Genomic DNA, 21,731 nt, shown 5'->3' with positions numbered 1-21,731 from the left:
GTGGTTTTTTTCCCCTCAAAGGGGGCGCCTCTGACCCCCACAGCAACCAGGCTCAGCATTGTTGATGTGCTGGGAGCAGGGCCCTAGGGGCAGAGGTCAGGGGGTTGGGTAGGGTGTTGTCATTTACGGCACCACTGGAGCCCCGTGGAAGAGAAAGCTGGGCGCTGCTGGCGGAACCTGGGCAGCATCTGCTAAGAGAGCTGAGGAGCAGGTATCCAGGCCACCCACCCTTGGGGCACTGGCAGCCAGACACAAGTCAGGGTGGAAAAGAGATGTCTAGGGTGTGTGAGTAAGGGGGTCCCATCTTGGGGGAGTCCCAACGTCTTCCACCACCTACCTGGAGCTCCGTCAGTGGTGGGAGATCATGGAGGCCTTCTGGAAGGAGTGTGAAGGCTGGAGAGGGAGGTTCATTTGCTCATTCCCTCAATTGCTCCCTCATTCATTCATTCATTTCAAGAAATTGTTGTATGCCAGGTCACATGCAAAGCACCGGGAGTAGTCGTAAACAAAGCATACAGTTCTGCCCGGGGGCGGGGGGGTTATAGTCTAGTAGGGACACACAGCAGGCATGCAAAGCAGTGAGGGAGATGCAGGAAACATGCAAATACAGAGATTTCACATACCGGTCAGGATGTGTTACCAGGTAATGGAGGAGGAGGCCTGGGTTCCAGGTAGAGGAACAGCAGGCGTCAAGGCTCAGGACAAAGAGGCCCAGGTGGCTGGAGAGGTTCATGAGGGGAGGCAGGGTGGCAGGTGAGTGTAGGAGGTGGCGGGGCTGAGGGGGCAGCAGAGACCAGTGAGCATGCTGTGAGCACAGTCTGGGTTGGGGGAGGGGGACAGTGCAGAGATGCCCGCTGCCTGGCGAGCTCGGCACAGTGTGGTCGATGCCCTGGGGGACGGGAGGAGAGGACTGCACAGGTAGGAGGAGGCACCAAGGGCAGTTGGACGGAGGGGTTCCTCCTGGTGATCTGGGGAAATGAGGTGGGTGCTCCTGGTGGGCAAGCCAGTCTGAGCAGAGCTCAGAGGTTGAGAGTTGGCCTACTTTGGGACAGTCGCTCTCCAGGCACCAGGCTGCTTGTCCTCCCGGACCTTGCAGAGCTTGTACGTCTGTGCCATCTCCCCCATTCACCTCCTGCACAGCAGGCGAGCCAGGCTCCCTCTGGTCACTCTGAACTCCTCCCTCACCCTCGTGTGCAACTCCTGCTAAGCCTGTCTCTTGCCTGCCCGCTCCTTGCCCCCTCCTTTTCCAGCCCTGGTGCAGCATCGCCTTCCTCTCTCCTGGACCCTTGCAGTGGCCCCTTCGCTGCTTCTGCTCCTGTCCTCTGGCAGTCTATGGGCTGCATCTTGCAGCCAGAGGGCCCTGTTTGACGTCAGTGGGGTTCCCCGCTCCCCCAGCTCAGAACCCTCTGTGGCTCCCCATCATCCTTGAGGAAGAAGCCAAAGCTGTCACTGTGGTCTGGGAGGGCCCCCACACTAGAGCCTGCCACAGGACCTTTGCACTTACTGTCGAATCCTCCAGCTTTCACCTGCTGGACTCCTCCAGCTCTCAGTGCATCTTTGTCCCAGCAGCCTCCTCTGGCCCCAGTCTCAGTCCAGACAGCTGGACTGTGTCCCCTGTCTGGTGTAACCTCACCTGACCCTGTCCCACCCCCATTGGAACACCGACACCAGGGGGGCATCTGCTTTGTGTCCTGTATGTCCCCCACATGTAGTGTTGTGCCAGGCACAGCAGGGAAACTGAGGCCCGCCGGCATTTGGAACTTGATTCTGGTGGAGGACACCAGCTGGAGTTTTGGAACCATCCATCCAGGCTGGAGTGTGCTGGGCAGATCTGAGATGAGAGGAGCTGGGGCCCGGGGAGGGGTGGGGCAGCCAGAGGCCAAAACTGCCACGGTGTCTGCAGGGAACAGGACAGATGATGCATGGGGAACGTAGCACCTGCCCAGAGCTGGGTGGCTGGGTCTGATCCCAGGTCCACCGACAACTCCACGTGGTCAGCCTTTGGCTTTGAAGCGAGATGACTCACCCTGATTCAGGAAGGTGGCTTGAGGCAGACTGGGAGCCACCTTCCCTGTGCTGACCTGGGGTCCCCGAGGGATTACCCTGGGTCTGTTTCAGTCCCTTTGATTCTGAGATTTATGAATTTACCCCCTTTCTGTGGTCCAGGTCCCCAGCCTCTGCCCAGGGAAGGGTCAGGGTTCTCAGGGTCAAGTCAGGTGAGATCCTGCCAGGCAGGGTTTCCTTGTCTCACCAGGGACCCCTGATGCTCCCTCACACCTGCCCCTGCCCCCTACCTCTCTCCCTCTGGCTGTGTCTTAGTTTGCAAACACTGGCAAGGTGTCATGAAGGTCACCATGGGGCTCCCAGCTCCAAGAAGACATTTGCTGCTGTTGATAAGTGCTGGGGGTGGGTGGCGAGTGCTGCCAGGGTTATCTGGAGGGCCACTCACAGCCAGCCCGTTTCCTGTCGCTATCGGCTGGTGGCAGCCTCTGGGACTGGCCTCGAGGCCTCATACACATCCTCCTGGGGTCTGGGACCGAGGGCTCTGGACAGTGGTAAACCGCGGAGAGTGAGCTTCCAGAGTCAGGGCATTTAGTGCAGGGCAGGAGCAAGCTGAGGACGGCAGGTGGTGGTCTGTGCACGTGGGATGCCCCGACGATGATTATAAATGAGGACAGTAAATAATGCTGCCGACATCCATGGGCTGTCCTGGCTCAGGCGCTGTGTGCAAGCACTTTTCCTGGATGGTCGGTTACCCACGAGGGGACACTCAGATGGCCCCTTTGCACAGATGCAGAAACTGAGACACAGAAGTGGAGTCACCACAGCCTGGGCCCCTGAGGCGTGGCGGTGGGAGGTGCTCTGCCATGGAGGTGAAGGGCCTGGGCCTGATCCAGGGCCTGGTACCCTCTGAGGCTGGCAGGGTGAGCTCAGCCAGGTTTCTGCCTCCCTGAGCCTCGCTGAGAAAGGAGCCACAACAGTCCCCCTGAGACCAGGGCTCTGTCCCTGCTCTGCTGCATCCCCAGCAGGCAGTGTAGTGAGAGGGGCCTCGGTGATTGGTTCAGCGTTAGGCATATGACCCAGTCTGGGTCAGTGGGAGTCAGTTCTGGATTCCTACTGGTCCTCTTGAGGGAAGGAAGCTGTCTGTCTGCTGGGGAGCCAATCTGGGAGCAGATAAGCCTGGAGCTGCTGGGGTTGGGGGAGGGGTGGGATGGGGCGAAGGCATGGAGTGGAGAGGCAGGACTATGTGTGCCTTTGAAGAGACCACACTAGGGAAAGTAGAGCTGAGGAGTCAAAACAAGGTCTTAGTGACATCTATGGGGCCCCTCGATCCAGCTGTGCCTGCATTAGACCCTGGACTTCCCCATTATAAGGGCTAATACATTTCCTTTTTCACTTACCCCAGTTTAATTTTATTTTTTTCTGTCCTTTGCAATCAAGACTCTGGATATATACAATCTCAAAGGGTCCGCATTACTTAAAATTAGGCTGAGTGATATACAATAAAAAAAATAGTAACAGTGGTTCTTAGCAAGTTACAAGTTCATTTTTTTTGTTTTTCTAATATAAAAGAAATCTGAAGCAGACGGTCCAGTGTTTAAATGAGAGCTCCAGTCGTCAGAATCAGGCTCCTTCTAACTTCCAATGGCACTGTTTTAGTGCATGGTTTACTTTCTCAAGACATCACATGAAACAAGGTGGCTGCCAGAGATCCAGCCATCACCTCAGAGTTCTAGACAGAAGAAAGAAGGAGGAGGAAAGTGAAAGGAATACCTCAAGCTGGGAGTTCCCAAGGAGGTTTCACAGAAATTGCACGTTTCTCTTCCATCTCACTGACCAGAACTTGGTCACGTGGCCATACTCAACCATGAGGGGCGAGTGGGTAATACAGGTGTTTAGCTGGATTTTTACCTGGAATACAGAAAGCCTTTTGTTACTAAGGAGGAAGGTGGGACTGTCCATCATGCAGTTTCTGTCTCAGACTCTCCTGGCAGTTAACTGTGAGTCCAGGATACTAACACCCCATTCACAGGGGCTTTGTGCACATTGTTACTGACTCAATCCCTCTCTCGACCTTCACACCAGCCAGGTGAGCTGGGTCTGTCATTGTCATGCCCACTTCTCACATGGAGAAATTGGGGCTCAGAGTGTGCACAGAACTTGCCCAGGGTCACTCCCCAGGGGCAGTTCTGAGATGGTAGCTGAAGTTTCTGCCTCATCGTGTTGCTCAGGTTTGGTGAACAGTCATCATGGGGCGTCTGAACCTTATATAGGGCTTGCGGCCCGAGGTGCTTTCACATTTAGGGTCCTTGAGTGGGGTGCTGCCCTGGGCGGACCGTTTGATGTTCTCCCGTGTGCTGGCTCTATTCCTCCTGGTCAGAACCCTCCCACAAGGTATGGCTTAATAGTCCCATTTTACAGAGGAGAAGACTGAGACTCAGAGGGGCTACGTGGTTGCTCCAGGCTTGGGTTTGTCTGTGATGTTGGCCTCTGGCTCTGTGGCCCCTGGGAGCTCGAGGTGGAACGTCTTGGCCGGGGCTCCCCCACCACCCTGCCCACAAGCCTCCTCCAGGCAGACAGACCCCACTAGGCCAACATGTTGCAGGGCAAAGGACCAGATACTTGGGGACCTCTGGCTCTGTCTCTCCTCGTCACTGCCTTTCCCTAGGCAGCAACTGGGTCATGATCACCTGCACACAGTGTGATCACCACGGTCCTCTCCCCAGACCACCACTAGGATGAAAGAGGGTGACTAGTGCTCAGTGCCGTGGGGCAGACACCCAGCTCCTGAAGCCTCAGCCCCGTGCCCGTGGGAAAGCTGAGCAAGCAGTGGAGGGTGGAGGTGAGAAAACCACCCCAATTCCTGTGAAAGCCGCCCGCTGCCTCTAGGGGTCCCGCCTGTGGATGAAGGACCCCATGTTTCCATCAAATGAGGCACACCCTCCCCCTCATTACCCTCAGCTCTGGAACTGAAGGCTGTCCCCAGGGTCATGACAACCGACCATCAGTGAACACTTCTGATGGCTTTCCATAGTCTGTACCTACTCTCTCCCTGAATCCTTCCGGCAACCCACAGGTGGTTGACTGTGCCCAGCTTACAGGCAGGAAAACCAAGGCTGGGAGAGTCAGCTGCCTGCCCGTGGCTAGAGAGCTGATGTGGCTGCCAGGATTTGGATAGGAGAATCCTGAATCTGGAGGACACATGCCACCCTGCCCCAAGGGCTGGGCTCTGGCCTCCCCAACCCCTGCCCCATTCTCTCCTTCCTCACCCTCTATCCTGCTCGTCCCTGCCTAGAGAGCTGAGTCACACTTGTGCTTGTCCCCAAGATGTAAACACCGAACCAGGAGCCCCCTGGGATTGGGGGCTGTCCAAACACAGGGCAGCTGCCCAGCGTGCCCTGGGGCTGGATGTCTGCACGGGGCATGGGCCACGGTGTGGGGTGGGTACCTGGCCCTCCAGATACCACCTGGGCCTCCTGCTGGGGCCGATAAGTGCCCAGCTGTGCTTATCAGCCCTGCTCCACTGTCTGCTCACCTCAAGCCTTGTGTACACAGCAGCCTGGAGATCAAGGATGGGGCAACTCCACCCCCCAGCCCCAAGCCCCGAACACCAGCAACTAAGCTGGCTACATTAGAGACAGCTCGAGAGTTCAAGGTGCCTCCTGCTGGCTTCTCTGGGCCCCATGATGGAGACACTTGTACATGAATTAAAAATGAAGGTCTTTTATTTCTAAATTATAACATTAGCAAGGTTGGGGGAAAATTCCAAAATAAAGGGAATTTATTCAAATAATTTACATATGTGTATAATAAACGAGGAAGGAACTAGTGTGTAAGTGTTATAGTCACTCAGTCATGTCGACTCTTTTCGACCCCATGGACTGTAGCCTGCCAGGCTCCTCTGTCCATGGAATTCTCCAGGCAAAAATACCTGAGTGGGTAGCCTTTCCTTTTTCCAGGGGATCTTCCCAACCCAGGGATTGAACCTGGGTCTCTTGAATTGCAGGCAGATTCTTCACCATTTGAACCACCAGAGATGTTAATAATACCAGGACTACAGGGAAGTTTTACTTTTTTCTTAACACAATTCTGTACAATTTGGAACTGAGCAAGAAAAATTGGAGACCGAAGTTTGGCGTCTGGTTGATACTACATTTCTGTGCACATACTCCAAATACTACCAGGGTGGGGTCATTTCAGTGCCTGTCGGCTTGCTTATACTGGTCTTCTGGGTGTCTCTGATGAGCCAGAGCTGGGTGGGGTCCCAGCTGTCCTTGCCTCCTCCCACCTCTTATCTAGGGTGACCCACTCAATCTTCTAAAAAGGTAACACAGAACATGCTGTTCCCTGGCATAGGAGCCTCTGTGGCTCCCCATTGCCCTGGAATAAAATCTCAGTTCTGTGCCATGGCTGAACTGGCCCTACCACCTTGCAGATGCCTTTCTCACAAGCCACTCTCCCCACAGGTGTTCTGTCCCTCAGCCTTAGTTCAAAAGTCACCAGTCTCAGCTCAGATGTCTCCCCTGCTCCCCACCCGAAAGATGCCTTCCTAGACCTCCTTGTCGAAGCTGCTTCCCCACCCCACCCCCATCTTTGTTCACTCTGACTTTTCTTCCCTTTCGGGGCAGCTGTCTCTCCTTGTGTTGCCATCACCCAGAACAAGAGCCTGGGTGTGGCCTCAGAGCATCTTAGGTAGGAACGGGTCCAGGCTGCCTCTTGCATCCTCCTTGGAGCTGACTGGGTCCTTTGGGCTGTGTTCTCCTGGCATCCTGCTCCTGCCTGACCCAAGGCCTCACATCATCCCTGCTCACCAGCCTTCAGCACATCCAGGACACCTGCCCCTGTTTGCTGCAGATCCGGCCTCTGCCTGGTTGGTCTGCATGAGCTCACCTGGCCCAGGTGAAGAGTCTGCTTGGCTCCCATGGGTGGAGGATGAGGGAGGGACTTGCAAAAAAGGCCACAATCCTGAGCCTGGAGCTGAGGTTTAAATAGGAGCCTCCAAGGTCACAGGGGATGGGGGGCAGGGGTGAGTGAGGCTGCCGTGTTCCTCCTTGTGGGGCAGGCCAGACAGAGAATCCCGTACTTACTGAGCACCTAGCTTCTGCCAGGCACTGTGCTGAGTGCTTGGCTGTGTCACTCACAAAGCCCATGCAGTGTGCATGTACATTGTCCCCATTTTACAGATGCAGAAACTGAGGCTCAAAGTAATTAGGAAGCTGGCAGAGCTGGGGTCCAAACCTCAGTGGGTCTGATGCCAAAGTCACTCCCTCAGCCTGCTGCTGGCTTTTCTACTGGAACGAATGGCGATGTGTAATTCGGTGCAGCCACGAAGAGCCATGAGGCAGAGGTACCTTTGTGACTTGGAGAGATGTTCATGGAGCACCGTGGGAAGGTGAGCACCCACAGGCAGAAGCTTCTCTGGCCCACAGTCCTACAGAGCAACGATAGAACACTCGCTCTTCCCCTTCGCCACAGTCCCCACCAGTCCTGATTGTGCTTCTCACTAAGCTCTGGTGGGTGTTTTAGTTTGCCAGCTAGGAGCCATGGGAGGCAGTCAGCTGGGGAGAAAGGTAGGGGCCACATCAGATACACGTCCATTTTATCCATGTCAGTGTCTAAGTGGAGGACGTTCATGCAGTTAAGCCTTGATGGATGGATGGATGGATGGAGGGAGGGATGAATGAAGGGAAGAAAGTATGGACAGAGAGAGAGAGGGAAGGGAGGACTGGTGGGTAGAGGGATGCTGGAAGGATGAATGGTAGGTTAGATAGACCGCCAGCCCCCATCGCCACTCCAGTGAAGTCAGTGCAAGGGTCCACTGCAAGCGTTTGGAATTAGACAGACATGAGTCTGAATTTGAGTTTCTTTCCTTACAAGCCGTGTGACCTTGGGTGAGTCACTCACCCTCTTTGATCCTCAGTTTCCTCATCTGTGCCTCCTGGGATAACTGTGGAAAAAGCAGCGAGGGCCAGGTTTGAGGGAGGAGCTTGAGGAGTGGCAGCCCTTCAGCACAGTCAGTGCTGTTGCCCTCGGTCCAAGGAAAACAGGTTAGTCCCTGGGGAAACCCAGCATTTTCTCCCCTTCCGTTCTGAGGATCTCGGGATTTCGCTGGACCACTGCCAATACTGTTAGTACCCCTTGCTCTTTGGCTTTAACCAGACAGATATAACCCCCACAAAGGTACAAAAGTCTGCAGGGAACAGGTTCCTGGTGGCACCCACAGAACCTGGGTCCAGGGAACTTCCCCAAATCGCACTGCACGGGCCCCACCGGGACCAGCTGAAGCTTGGTCTCTTGAGAGAAGGGTCTGGGCATGGGTATTATTTAAAGAGCATCATGATGATTTTAAAGTGAAGCCTGGCCTAAGAACCACCACGTTTAGTTCTGTTTAATGTTTTGTATGTTTTCACCTGTCCATTTTTACCTGTGTATCCTCTCTCATTTCTTCAGAGGTCCAAAAAAACTCTGTCCTCTTGTAGTTGGAGGAAGAATTCAAATTTGTCTCCTTTTTAGGGTTTTGATGGTTCAGTTTAAAAAATATCTTTTGTGAATCCCCTTGGAGTATAGCTGGTGAGAGCAGGGGAGCCCCCCGTCCACTTCCTTTATGTGGCTCTGAGACCCTCTGTGAATATAGCATGGGGTTTTTATTACAGTTTAGACTTGTTTAAAAGAATAACACTAAATGCAATCAAAGCAAAAGAGTAAGATGCCACTTCACAGCCCCTATGGTGGCTGGAAGGAAAAGTCAGGCAAGAACCCGTGTTGGTGGGGTGGGAGGAAATGAAACTCTCTGGGCTTCTCTTGTGGCTCAGCTGGTAAAGAATCTGCCTGTAATGCAGGTAGACCTGGGAACAATCCCTGGATTGGGAAGATCCCCTGGAGAAGGGAACGGCCACCCACTCCAGTATTTTTGGCCTGGAGAATTCCATGTACTGTATAGCCCATGGCGTCACAGAGTCAGACACAACTAAAGGACTTTCACTTTCACCCTGCTGGTGGGAATATGAACGGAAGATTGTCCAGCAGTTTTCAAATGATTAAATGTAGAATTACCATGGGGCTTCCCAGGCGGCTCAGTGGTAAAGAATCTGCCTACTAAGCAGGAGACCTGAGTTCAATCCCTGGGTCAGGAAGATCTCCTGGAGAAGGAAATGGCAACCCACTCCAGTATTCTTGCCTGGGAAACTGGAAAATCCCATGGACAGAGGAGCAGGCCGGGCTACAATCCATGGGGTTGCAAAGAGTGGGACATGACTTAGTGATGAAGCAGCAGCAGCAGCAGCAGCAGCAGCAATAACCATACAACCCATAAACTGCACGCCTGGGTATATACCAAGACAAATAAAAAACATACATGCATGCAAAACCTTGTCCATGAACATTCTAGCAGGCCTATTCACAATAGCCCCAAAGTGGAAATGAACTCACTGTCCACCATTGAAAAACAGATAAACAAAATATAGTATCCTATACAAAGAATATTATTTTCCATAAAAGGGAATGAAATTTCCTTTTTAAAATTTTTATTGGAGTATAGTTGATTTACAATGTTATGTTAGTTTCTGCTGTACAGCAGAAATCAATTACACATATACATATATCCCCTCTTTTTTAGATTCTATTCCCATATAGCTCATTACAGAGTACTGAGTAGCATTCCCCATGCTACGTAGTAGGTCTTCATTAGTTATCTACTTGATATATAGTAGTGTGTATATGTAAATCCCAGCCTCCCAGTTAATCCCTCCCCCCTTTTCCCCTTTTGGTAATCACATGTTTGTTTTCTACACATGAAATTCTGATATATGCTACAGCACAGGTGAACCTTGAAAACAGGATGATAGCTGGTAGAAACCAGTCGCGAAAGACCACGTCTCACATGATTCCATTCGTATGACATGTCCAGAACAGGCAAATCCACAGAGATAGTAGCTTAGTGGTTGCAGGGGCTGGGGGGCCAGGGGGTGGCCTGCCACATACCAGGCTCACCTCACCAGGCAGGTCTTACAAAATCAGCAAAGCAGTGGCTCTGAAAAAATGAGAAAAGAGGATGAAAGAGTATTCCAAAAGAGCCACGGAAGTCACCATGGGAAAAAGCAGAGCTCTGGGCCCTTCTCACACTTACTTATCGCTGAACATCACTTCTGTTTTGGGTGACGCATGCGATGGGTTCCCAAGCTTCCTGATGTTTGTTCCCCAGGTGTCTGCTTGGCTAGAACCGTGCGGGTAGAGGCTGCGACCATGCGCTCAGTCCCTGCGCTGGGCTGTGTCTCCAGGTCACAAGGGGAGGGGAAGCTCTGGGCTTAGCCAAGATGGGGAGGGGACCCAGACCTCTCCAAGGCCTTCACCCACACTCGTCTGGCCCTGGGCCTCCATCACTTTAGTCTGTGGTGGACGTGGGGGCATCACGTGTAACCCGTGGGGTGGGGGGCTCCAATGAGAGGGGCATTCATGGAATTCACAGTTTGAGGAGTGCTCTCTGGCGAATACGGATTTGACTTTTTACTCTATACATATTTCTGTTTGAATGTGATGCTGCAGAGGTGTATTGCTTCTGTGATTAAAAAAAAACAAAAAGAGTAGAGAGAAATACAACCTCAGAGTGAAACACTGGAAGGTTACAGAGTTCTGAAAAGTGCAAAAGGAGAGCCCCTCCAATTCCAGATAATATTTGTGCTGTTGCTCCAGATTTCTCAGCAACGAGGCAGTGACATAGCCATGACTATCAGCTTGTGTGCTCAGTCGTGTCTGACTCTTTGTGATCCCATGGACTGTAGAACTCCAGGCTTCCCTGTCCTTCACCATCTCCCAGAGTTTGCTCAAACTCATGTCCATGAGTCGGTGATGCCATTCAACCATTTCATCCCCTGTCATCCCCTTCTCCTTATGCCCTCAGTCTTTCCCAGCATCAGAGTCTTTCCCAATGGGTCGGCTCTTCACATCATGTGGCCAAAGTACTGGGGCTTCAGCTTCAGCATTGGTCCTTCCAGTGAATATTCAAGGTTGATTTCCTTTAGGATTGACTGGTTTCATCTTCTTGCTATTTAAGGAACTCTCAAGAGTCTTCTTCAGCACCACAGTTTGAAAGCATCAGTTCTTCAGCATTCAGTCTTCTTTATGGTCCAACTCTCACATCTGTATATAACAAATGGAAAAACCATAGTTTTGACTAAACGGACATTTTGTTGGCAAAATGATGTCTCTGCCTTTTAATATGTTGTCTAGGTTTGTCACAGCTTTTCTTCCAGGGAGCAAGCATCTTTTCATTTCATGACTGCAGTCACCATCTGCAGTGATAACTGGAGTGGGTTGCCATTTCCTGGTCCAGGGATTGAATGCATGTCTCTTGCTTGGCAGGCGAATTCTTTACCACTGAGCCACCTGGGAACACCTTTAATTGATGCCTCACTCACTATTTTTAAATGTGCTTGTCCACTCACCTTCATAGCTCGCAGCCCACTCATCGTTACTGCATTCAGTGAACTCTGCTAACATGTATTAGCACCTACTGTGTGCAGACTCAGTCCTAGGCCCTGCGGAGACAGCCCGGAACAAAGCAGAAAGATCCCGGTCGTCCTAGGGCTTTCAGTTTCCTGGGAGAGATGAACAAAACACAGGGAAACCATTAACTAAGATCATTACAGAATCAGCGGGAGCTGGGGAGGAAGTTATCAGGTGGTCCCAGGGCCTTTGCGCAAGCTGTTTGCACTACCTGAGTGCTGTTCCTGCAGATGCAGAGACCATCCTTGGCAGCTCCTGCCACCCTCCCTCACTCTGCACTCTGCTTCCCTGCCTCCTCAGGAGTACTTGTCAGGGTTTGCACTTCTCAGTACACTTTGTTTGCTCACTTAATATCTGTCTCCCATCCTGTACTATAAGCTGGGAGGGGCAGTAGCAGGCCAGAGCCTTCATGATGGTACCCAGCCCCAGCACCCAGTGCCAGGCACATAGAAGGGGCTTATAATACTTGCTGGACATATGAATTCTAAATAATTTAAGTGACCTTCCGAGTCAAGGAGAGGCCATCTGAGGCAGAGGCCATCTTTAGGAAAGGATGGATGGGGGGGCATGGGTACCCTGGCTGTGGGCTGCAGATCCAGCCAGGATCTGACCTGGGAAGGGCCAGCAGGGGTCCAGGTCCTAGGAGAGGAGGGGCCACCTGGTCTGGGTGCAGGGGAAAGGGGATGAGCAGGAGCGAGGGCCAGACCCCTCCCTCCTGACCCGAGTCTTTGGGGAAGGAGCAGGGATTGCCCGTGGGAGTGTGGTATGTGGCTGCCTCCCGCGGGCTCCTCCTGGGACTGCCTCGGGCTCCTCCCAGGGCCGCACAATTCAGTTTTGACCATATTTGCCTCAGAGCCAAGTGGCCACCCTGTGGGGCTGGAGTATAAATATCAGTTTATTTACTCTGTGTCCCAGTCGAGCATGCTTCTGAGGAACGCAAGGCTTCCCTGCTGGCTAGCCTGAGAGTTTGGAAACAGCGCCCTCGGGGCAGGAGTCATCTGGAGGTTCTGAGTCACATTCACTGGGCCGGCTCGGAGCTCCTCTGCCCAGGCCACCCTGCACGGTGCCTGGTGCACTTTCCTCCAGAAAGTGAAACAGCAAATTCTCTGTGCACTCTGACCTCCTGCCGCCCCGTTGTGCAGGGGCTTCACTGTGGTCATTTACCCCCTCCCATGCCCAGATTTCCCCCTTGGGGAACCAGCCCTTCCCCACATCTGTCTTTCAGTCTCTGTGGCTCCAGATCCCAGCCCTGACCCTCTTAGGGTAGGTATGTGACCCAGACCTGGCCAAAAAGAACACCATACCACTAGCCTTAGAGACTAACTCAGGAGTGGGCACATGGTCTGCTCATGGGCAATGAGAGATGGTGAGAATTACAATGGGAGAGCTGGGAGAAGCAGGCCTCCTTTCCTGTAGATTTAACCTGGGGGTGGGAGCTGCCAGGGTGACCCATGTAGCATGAACCAGCATAGGAGGAAGCAGAGACATTGAATCTTGAGGACAGTATTTAAACTGCTGGATCCAGTCATTCCTGAAGTCAGGGTGAGAAAGCCTGTCAATTCTTTTTTTTCATTAAACCGGGGGTTAGTTTTCTATCAGGTCGTCACAAACTTATTGGCTTAAAACAACACTTAACAGATCATTATGTCCTACTTTTTGTGGTTCAGAGCTCCAGATACAGCATGATCCAGACAGGTCCTCAGCTTAGGATGACGAAGTCAAGGTTTCTGCAGAGCTGATCCTTATGGGAGGGTCTGGGAAGAATCCTCTTCCAGCCTCATTCAAATAGCTGGCTAAACTCAGTTCCTTGTGTCTATGGGACTGTGGTCCTCATTTCCTGCTGGCAGACAGTGGGGGCGGGTTTTTTGTTAGAGGCTGCCCACATTCCTTCTCTTGTTTCCCACGTGGCTCCCTTTTGCAACAATGCAACCATGGATCAAGTCTCTTTGGTGTTCAAATCTCTTCAACTTCCTCTTCTGCTGCCCCTCTCTGCCTCCTGCTGGAGAAAGCTCTCTGCTTTTAAAGACTCATGTTAGACTGAACGCACCTGGATAATCTAGGATACTCTCCCTCTTTGAAGATCCATAACCTTAATCACTGGAGAAGGCAATGGAAACCCACTCCAGTACTCTCGCCTGGAAAATCCCATGGGCGGAGGAGCCTGGTAGGCTACAGTCCATGGGTCACTAAGAGTCAGACATGACTGAGCGACTTCACTTTCACTTTTCACTTTCACGCATTGGAGAAGGAAATGGCAACTCACTCCAGTGTTTTTGCCTGGTGAATCCCAGGGACGGGGGAGCCTGGTGAGCTGCCGTCTATGGGGTCGCACAGAGTCGGACACGACTGAAGCAACTTAGCAGCAGCAGCAGCAGCAACCTTAATCACATCTGCAAAGTCCCTTTTGCCGTGTAACCAAATATATTCAAACTTCATATAGTCACAGGTTCCCAGGATCCGGACACACTGTCTAGGAGGGAGGGGCGTTATTCTGCCCACCCGTGAAATCTGACTTGGGTTTTCTGTCATTTGCAAAGGAAAGGATCTTGATTGATTTACCTACATTCTGGAGAATGATTGAAGTGAAGTGTAGTGAACTGAACTCGCTCAGTTCAGTTTGCAACCCCATGGACAGTAGCCTGCACCAAGCTCCTCCGTCCATGGGATTTTCTAAGCAAGAGTACTGTAGTGGGTTGCTATTTCCTTCTCCAGGGAATCTTCCCGACCCAGGGATTGAACCCAGGTCTCCCGCATTGTACACAGACACTTTACCATCTGAGCCACCAGGGAAGTCCAAGAATACTGGAGTGGGTTGCCATCCCCTTCTCCGGGAGATCTTCCCGACCCAGGGATTGAACCCGGGTATCCCACATTGTAGGCAGACGCTTTACCGTCTGAGCCACCAGTTGGACATGATTGACTCATGCAGCTGAATTTCTGGATTCAGGAATGGCTGGATCCAGCAGTTTAAGTATTATTATAGGGATCCAACTTTCTCTATTTCTCAGCCTATGTTGGTTTCATGCTCAGAATCCAATGCCCTTGGCTCCTACCCTCTGGGTTACTGCAAAGGAAAGAAAATGTGTCTCCTTCTTGCTGGGTCCTAACCTTAGCCAAGCCTATCACAAAGTCAACCTCCTTTATCTTGAAGGGGAGTCTAATTGTTTGCTCTGAAATTCCCCACCTTGGTTAGATTCAGGCTCTCTCTTTGATGAGCCTCATTTTCTCCCAAGTGACAGGCCCCAAAGAGTCTCCTTTTGTTCCTTCTGCAAATGCCCAACCTTCTCTCTGCAGCAGTAAAAACAGGTGGGTGTGGCTACTGCCCAGACAGGAGCATAATTAAAAAAAAAAATCATGGGGTACAATTTTATGAAGGAAGCAAGGTGAGATACTGGAGAAGAACCAGGAGGGCCCAGGTGAGAGGAGGGTGGAGCAAAAGCCGCTGGAGAAAGGTCATGGAAGGAGGCAAGCGACTCACAGCCTGTGAGAACACCTGAGGTTGGATGCACCCAGCCAGGGTGAAGCACTGCGGCAGGTCAGGAGGGTGAGAGTGTGATCGGGAGGCGGTTGAGGTTGGCAGAGTAGATAGGAAAATGGAGGGGGATGAATGCATTAGCCTACCCCTACTTCCTGCAAAACAGAAACTGGCTTGGCTTTGGACTAGCAGCTTCCTGGAGGGTTGGGAGCATGAGGCCTGACTGGGAGCACCCTCTGGCATCTCCCTCCCCTCCCCGGGGTACCCCTCCCCAGCACAAACACACTTGCAGTAACCGAGCCGACCATCCCCGGCTCGACTTCCGCCCCTGCTTCCTCCTGGCCTCTCAGAATAGCATTTGGCACCTCATTGAGGTTTCCACCTGCCACCTCTAGCCCTGCAGGCTGTCTTCCCCTGCCCTTTCTCTCCGAAGAGGAGGGGAAGCCCTATTGTTCCTCGGGTGGTTGGCTTTGTGAGAAAGGGGAACAGACAGGTCCCTGAGGGGTGTGCCCATCACCCCACCCTCTCTGCCCCCATCTGGTAGTTTCTCCCGCCTCCAGCTGTCAGCAGTCACCTTACTGCTCCTAACAGCGGTGGCATTTCTATGCAGGATAATTGCCCATCTTCAATAAAGAAGGCAGAGCACTGACGGATTGATGTTTTTGAACTGTGAGGCTGGGGAAGACTCTTGAGATTCCCTTGGACAACAAGGAGATCAAACCAGTCAATCCTAAAGGAAATCAACCCAGAATATTCACTGGAAGGACTGATGCTGAAGCTCCAATACTTTGGCTACCTGATACGAAGATCCAACTCATTGGAAAAGACTCTGATGCTGGGAAAGATTGAAGGCAGAAGGAGAAGGGGATGACAGAGAATGAGATGGCTAAGTGGCATCACCAGTTCAATGGACATGAACTTGGGCAAACTGTGAGACATGGTAAGAGACAGGGAGGCCTCTGTCTCTGGCACGTTGGCATCCTGCAGTCCAGGGGGTCGGAAAGAGTCGTACACAACTTGGCAGCTGAACAACAACAGTTTTTCACTAATGTATTGACTGGGCATTAGGGGAGGGTTGTGGGATGGCAAAGTCCCTCCCAGCCCATCTCCCACCTGGTTCTCTTCCCTCCAGGCATCCAGGGCCTTCAGCTTCAGAACACCACATCATGAGCTTCTATCTGTTCCCTCCAAATCAGCACATGCCATTCGCTCTGTCAGGCTCCTTTCCCTCCAAAACATCTTGAAGATTCCCCACTGATCTCACATGGAGCTTGTTCTCACCTGATTGTCAGCTGTGTAATACTCCAAGGAGTGGGGGTGGGTGTGCTCTATTGCTCCATTCCCCTGGAATGGGGGCAAATGTCATGTCCAGCCTTCTGCTAATTCAAGCAAAGGCAGAAGAATTGCTTTTAACAGAGTTGCTGCCACACCTGCCCTATCCAATCTGTGCTCACCGGCTGTGCACCAGGATTTCACCTGCAGATTCTTTCTCAGCACTCGCACAGCCCTGCCCAGAGGTCACATAAGAGGAGGTAACTATATGGGGCCATGATTTTAAAGTTCACTTCCCAAATTCAGTGGCCCAGTTGGAACTTGGCCCCTGAAATGGTGTGACTGTTATTTCTGGGATATCTCCAGAGGACTCCATGTGCCCCAAACTGAGCTTGGAGATCATCTCAGGGTCTTCTCATTCTTCTTTTCCTGCTTTGTTCTTGCCATGCCTGCTGCCTGCCGCCCCCCGCCCCTCCACATCCCAGGAAAAGGCTGCCTGGTGCCCCCGTCCCCAGGCACTGCCCTTGTTCAATGGGCAGCATTGCCAGGCCCAGCACTCTGCCTGCAGAGCTCTGGTCTGTGTGCTGACCTAGTGCCCTAAGGTGGGAGCTCTGTTAGAACTCCACCAGCACCAACCCCTTCTCCCAAACAAATAAATACATTCTTTCTCCATTTACTTATTGAACGGTTACCAAATACAAGATCCTAGTGGGGAAGACAGAAAATTCATAAGTCATCACTGGCATGAATTATTGAATTTCAGTCTGATAAACAGTACTGGGAAATGCCAAGCCCTCTTAGGCATTCCTCTGCCACGGGGCCTTTGCACATGCTCTTCCCTTTACCTGGACCACTCATCTTCCAGGTATCAACACACTCACATTTTACCTTGCTGCATTCAAAGTCACAGCCCCGACCCCGACCATGCTTCCTCTATCTTTCCTGTCCATTTTTCTTTGTAGAACTTATTACACCTCAAACCTACAACCACCTTACGTACCTCTTATTGTTACTTATTCATTTGTCTGTTGCTTATACCCCTGGTGGACTGTCAGTGCATAAAGGCAGGCGTTCTTATCTGCCTCATTCACTGCTCTATCCCTGTGCCTATATGAGTGCCTGATACATTAAATGTTTAATCGTATGTGCTAAGTTGCTTCAGTTGTGTCCAGCTCTTTGTGACCCTATGGACTGTAGCCCGCCAGGCTCCTCTGTCCATGGGATTCTCCAGGCAAGAATATTGGAGTGGGTTGCCATGCCCTCCTCTAGGGGATCTTCCCAACTCAGGGATCAAACCCCCATCTCTTATGTCTCCTGCATTGGCAGGCAGGTTCTTTGCCACTAGCGCCACCTGGGAAGCCCTAAATGTTTAATGTTTCTCATTAAATGTTTGTTGAATGAATGAATGACCTAAAGGGGGATGTGACCTAATCATTTCTTCAGGGACCAGGAAGGATGGTGTCAGGGAACATTTTCCTGCCACTGGGAACATACCCAGTTTTCACGGGGCCTGAAGTTTATACAATTTGGGGGTACCGACTTTAAGAAAAAGAATATATGGTTACATGTACTGAGTAAGGACAAGAGAACTAACAAAGATTGGCATAGCCAAAGGGAAAGGCATTCCGGGCAGAAGGAATGGTTGTGAAAAAGCCCAGGCTGGCCAGGAGCCAGGGAAGAAGGTGAGAGGGTCTGTGTGGCCGCAGCTTTGCAGGGGACCCTGGAGGGGGCTGGAGATCCAGTGGGGGCAGCCAGCTAGGAAGTGATAGGGTGTAACATGCGAGGCCCTGATTTCTACGGGATCCTGGGAGAAAGCCCAGAGAGGATCTCTGGGTTCTGCAGGATGGAGCCCTGCCAGCAAGGCTTTTCTGCTCCCTCCACTGGCCAAGCCAGAGCTCTTCCCCCTACCCCACCCCCACCCCTCAACTCTGCCCTTGTAAGCCTCCAGGAATGCATCTTCTGGTGTTGAGGAGTCCCAACTCACCCCTAACCCACCCAGAGAGGTCCCTCGAGGCTGTCTGGGGCTGGCCACTCCCCACCCCCCAACTTCCCCCCAGGCTCCTCTGCTCCAAATAAAGGCTCCGGGGCCCTGGCCCATAGCCACGGCCAACCATTTGCATCACAAATGAGGCTGGGTTAGGCTGTTGGCCCTGGCTAGCCTGCCTGGTGCTGCCCTCGGTGACTTAAGGACACAAGCCATCATCCAGCTGCTGCACACGCTGCCCCCTCTCTACCCTCCCACCCCACCCGACTGCCTAGACTGCATCCCTGGCGAAGGATGCCCAGGTCCCCATCCCCAGCAGGCCTGGGATCCTGACCCACTAGCCCACCCCACCAGCTCAGAAGGACAACGATTATGACTGATAAACTCAATTTGGAGCCAGGAAGGCTCTCTGAATGTCCAGAGTGGGGGGCTCAGCATATGACATTCTACCCTGTAGCTCTCACAGCAGCCCACTCTACAGAGGAGGAAAGCGAGGCTCAGAGACTGAAAGTTAGTAGGTTAGTTACCTGCCCAAGGCCACTTAGCTGACAGCCGGCAGAGCTGGGACTTGAACCCATTCATTGCGCTTCAGAAACTGTACTGTGAACATGGGCCACCCCTTGAGGGTCATCTGTGTTTGTTCACCACACAGTGAGAGCCCATAGGCACTGGATGAATAAGTTACCATCTGGGCTTCACCCTTTCTCCCCAGCATGGGAGTAGGTGGGCTAGAATCTGAGTCCGTGAGGTCGGGGCATTGCCCACGCCCATTTATGGATCTGGTATACAGCAGGTGCTTAATCAGTGTTTTGGGAGTAAATAATGGAATAATCAACACACAGACTCTCTTTGAGCCTGGGTTGTGCCCTTCTGCTGCAGATTCCTTCCATGGAAGGCGGGGGTTGTGTCCAGCTCAGGTTCCCCAGGAAGGAGCACATGGCCTGGCCCCCAGTGGGGGTCCTAGCAAGTTCTCAGAGGTTCAGCCGTGACTTATTCTCCACAGGCCTCACCCTGGGCTGGCTGGGGTTCCCAGGCAGGGGGCCCAGTGCTGAGGGCCTGACCTGGGGAGGGATTCTAAGCAAGCCTGGGCACAGGGAGGCCCCTGACTGCCTTCCCCGCCTCTCCTTGGCTCAGTCTGGAGTTCACTCCTGCCCCAGGGCCTTTGCTTGTGCTGCCCTCTGCCTGGCTGTCTCCCTGCAGCCCCTCCAGGGCTGCTGCATCGTCACTTCCTCAGAGAGGTCCCCGCCTAGCTGGAGCCCTCACATATCCCTCACCCTGTCTGTCTCCAGAGCTCTGCAGATGCCTCATCATTCCTTTTTGTTTTCTTGGGTTTTGCCTATGTCTCCTTTAGAACTCCAGGAGATGGTGAAGGACAAGGAAGTCTGGTGTGCTGCAGTCCATGGGGTCACAAATAGTCAGACACGACTGAGCGACTGAACACCAACGACCTTTGGAATGAAAGAGAGAGAGCTGCACATACTACATAGAGCAAAATAGAATGAAAAAGGATAAAATAGAGGGACAGGGAGAGACTGGCAGAGAGAGAGAGAGAGAGATGCAGAAATAGAAGCAAATCTGAGAGACAAAGCAACTCAGAGGCAGAGCCACAAACAGAAACTGAAAGAAAACAGGACTAGGGTCCTGCAGAGAAATGGAGACGAAGCAAGAGGGAGGGGACAAGAGAAAGTGCCACGCACGGTGGACAAAAAGCAAGTGGGGGCCCAGGGCCTCCTTTCGGGGTGATGGGAAGATTCTGGAATTAGATCCTTTTGATGGTTGCACAACTGTGTATATGAAAAGCTGCAGGACTGTACGCTTTTACAAGGTTGCATTTTCTGGAACATGGAATTATATCTCATTTGAAAACATGAGATGACATGAGAGAAACCCAAATTGAAGGACAGTCTACAAAACATCTGACTGATGCTCTGCAAGTCCGGCGAGATCAGGAAGGACAAGGAAAGAATGAGGACCATACCCGAGGCTGCAGGAGAAGGAGACGAGATGAGCAAATTCCACGTGGGGTCCGGAACAGAGAAAGGACACTGGGGGAAAATCTGAATAAAGTCTGTAGTTAGTTAATGGTGTTGGATCAAAGTGAATTTCTCACTTTGGATTGTTGCACTGTTACGAAAGAGAGTAATAGAGGAAGCTGGAGGAAGGGGATGTGGGAACTGTCTTTGCACCTTTTCTCTGTCTCAAATTATTTCAAAATTAAAAAGCTAGAACAGATAAACCAAGGAGACAAAAATGACCAGAGAGCAGCCCTGGGACAGAGGAGTTGCCTGCGTTCCTGGCCTCGTAGGGACCATCGGCCAAGACCCCTTCGGGAGAAAGCCCTAGGCTGGGTGAGCCCGGTGTCTAGATGTCTAGTCCTCTGCCCATGGCTGGCAAAGAGGCTGCTAATGCCCGGGGGGAGGGCTCTAGTTCCAGCCAAGTGAGGTACTTCCATGCCCGAGCTTGCAGACCCCAAGTTCTGCCAGCAGAGGAGGCTGACAATTCAGGGCGACATCCCCTAGCATTCATCTAAGTGTCTCAGCAGTGGTTGCAGCAGCCCCGGGGGCTCCCTTGCACCTGTGACCGTGCCTGTTGATGACTCTGTCCCACATTCTCACCTTGGCGTGCCCCCTATCACCCCAACAGGCAGCCCTCGGTGCCTGCCAGCTGACCCCCTCTCCCCCTCTAGGCTCTGAGCATCCTTCAGCAAGAGGGGAAAAATACCCAAGATTCAGCTTTCCTGTGAAAATAGCCAAGTGGCAGCCCCATGCTGAGGCTGGGGTCACTTCATGTCAGTCCCCGCAAAGGATGGGCATGCAGGCCTGCTTTCTGCTTCTGTGCTGGTCTCTGGGCTCCTGGAGGGACATCCCCCGACCTCCAGCCTGAGACCCCAGCCTTGGGCCAGGCATGTAGTAGGTTCTCAATTAACACTCGTGTGTCTCCCAGGCACCTTGCTCTCAGGAGCCTTAGTCAAAGGCTAGTTCTTTCCTCATTGAATGCTTTCAAGGTTTTTAAAGCAGTGACGCCTGCTTTTTAAAAATGAAAATATACAGAGAATAAGCTCCTACTAGGACTCCCCAGGATTAAACAGGACACACAGTGAGATGTGAAGATTTTATCACATTTGTCACTAATCCTTTTTCTTTGAAGAAATAAAATGTTACAGGTTACAGCTCAGTTCTGCTGTGACTCCCATGTTCCACCCACAGCCAACCTCAGTGGGAGTAGGGGCTGAAAATCCTGCCTAGGCTTTTACCTACATATTTATGCATGCGTGCTAAGTCGCTTCAGTCATGTGCGACTCCACGTGACCCCATGGACTGTGGCCTGCCAGGCTCCTCTGTCCATGCGGATTCTCCAGGCAAGATACTGGAATGGACTGCCGTGCCCTCCTCCAGGGGATCTTCCTGACCCAGGGATTGAAGCCACATCTCTTCTGTCTACCACACTGGCTGTGCACCATTTACATAGCTTGTATGTGAAGAGTCTCATACAGCAGGC

The 21,731-nt window shown here is 52.3% G+C and overlaps 1 long non-coding RNA gene across 2 annotated transcripts; it reads left to right on the top strand.

The window, feature by feature from the left end:
- The first annotated feature begins 3,233 nt into the window (after positions 1-3,233).
- Positions 3,234-20,315, top strand: LOC138990444 (uncharacterized). Of its 2 annotated transcripts, XR_011466569.1 has the most exons (4): positions 3,234-7,393; positions 7,879-8,048; positions 15,588-15,917; positions 19,585-20,315. It is a non-coding gene; the product is annotated as an uncharacterized lncRNA (long non-coding RNA). The 2 variants fall into 2 exon arrangements; XR_011466568.1 differs by having other exon boundaries at positions 3,234-8,048.
- The last annotated feature ends 1,416 nt before the right edge of the window (positions 20,316-21,731 follow it).

Source organism: Bos mutus, chromosome 13 (assembly GCF_027580195.1).
Source record: "Bos mutus isolate GX-2022 chromosome 13, NWIPB_WYAK_1.1, whole genome shotgun sequence".
NCBI lineage: Eukaryota > Metazoa > Chordata > Mammalia > Artiodactyla > Bovidae > Bos > Bos mutus.
This window is presented reverse-complemented; position numbering and strand designations above follow the sequence as displayed.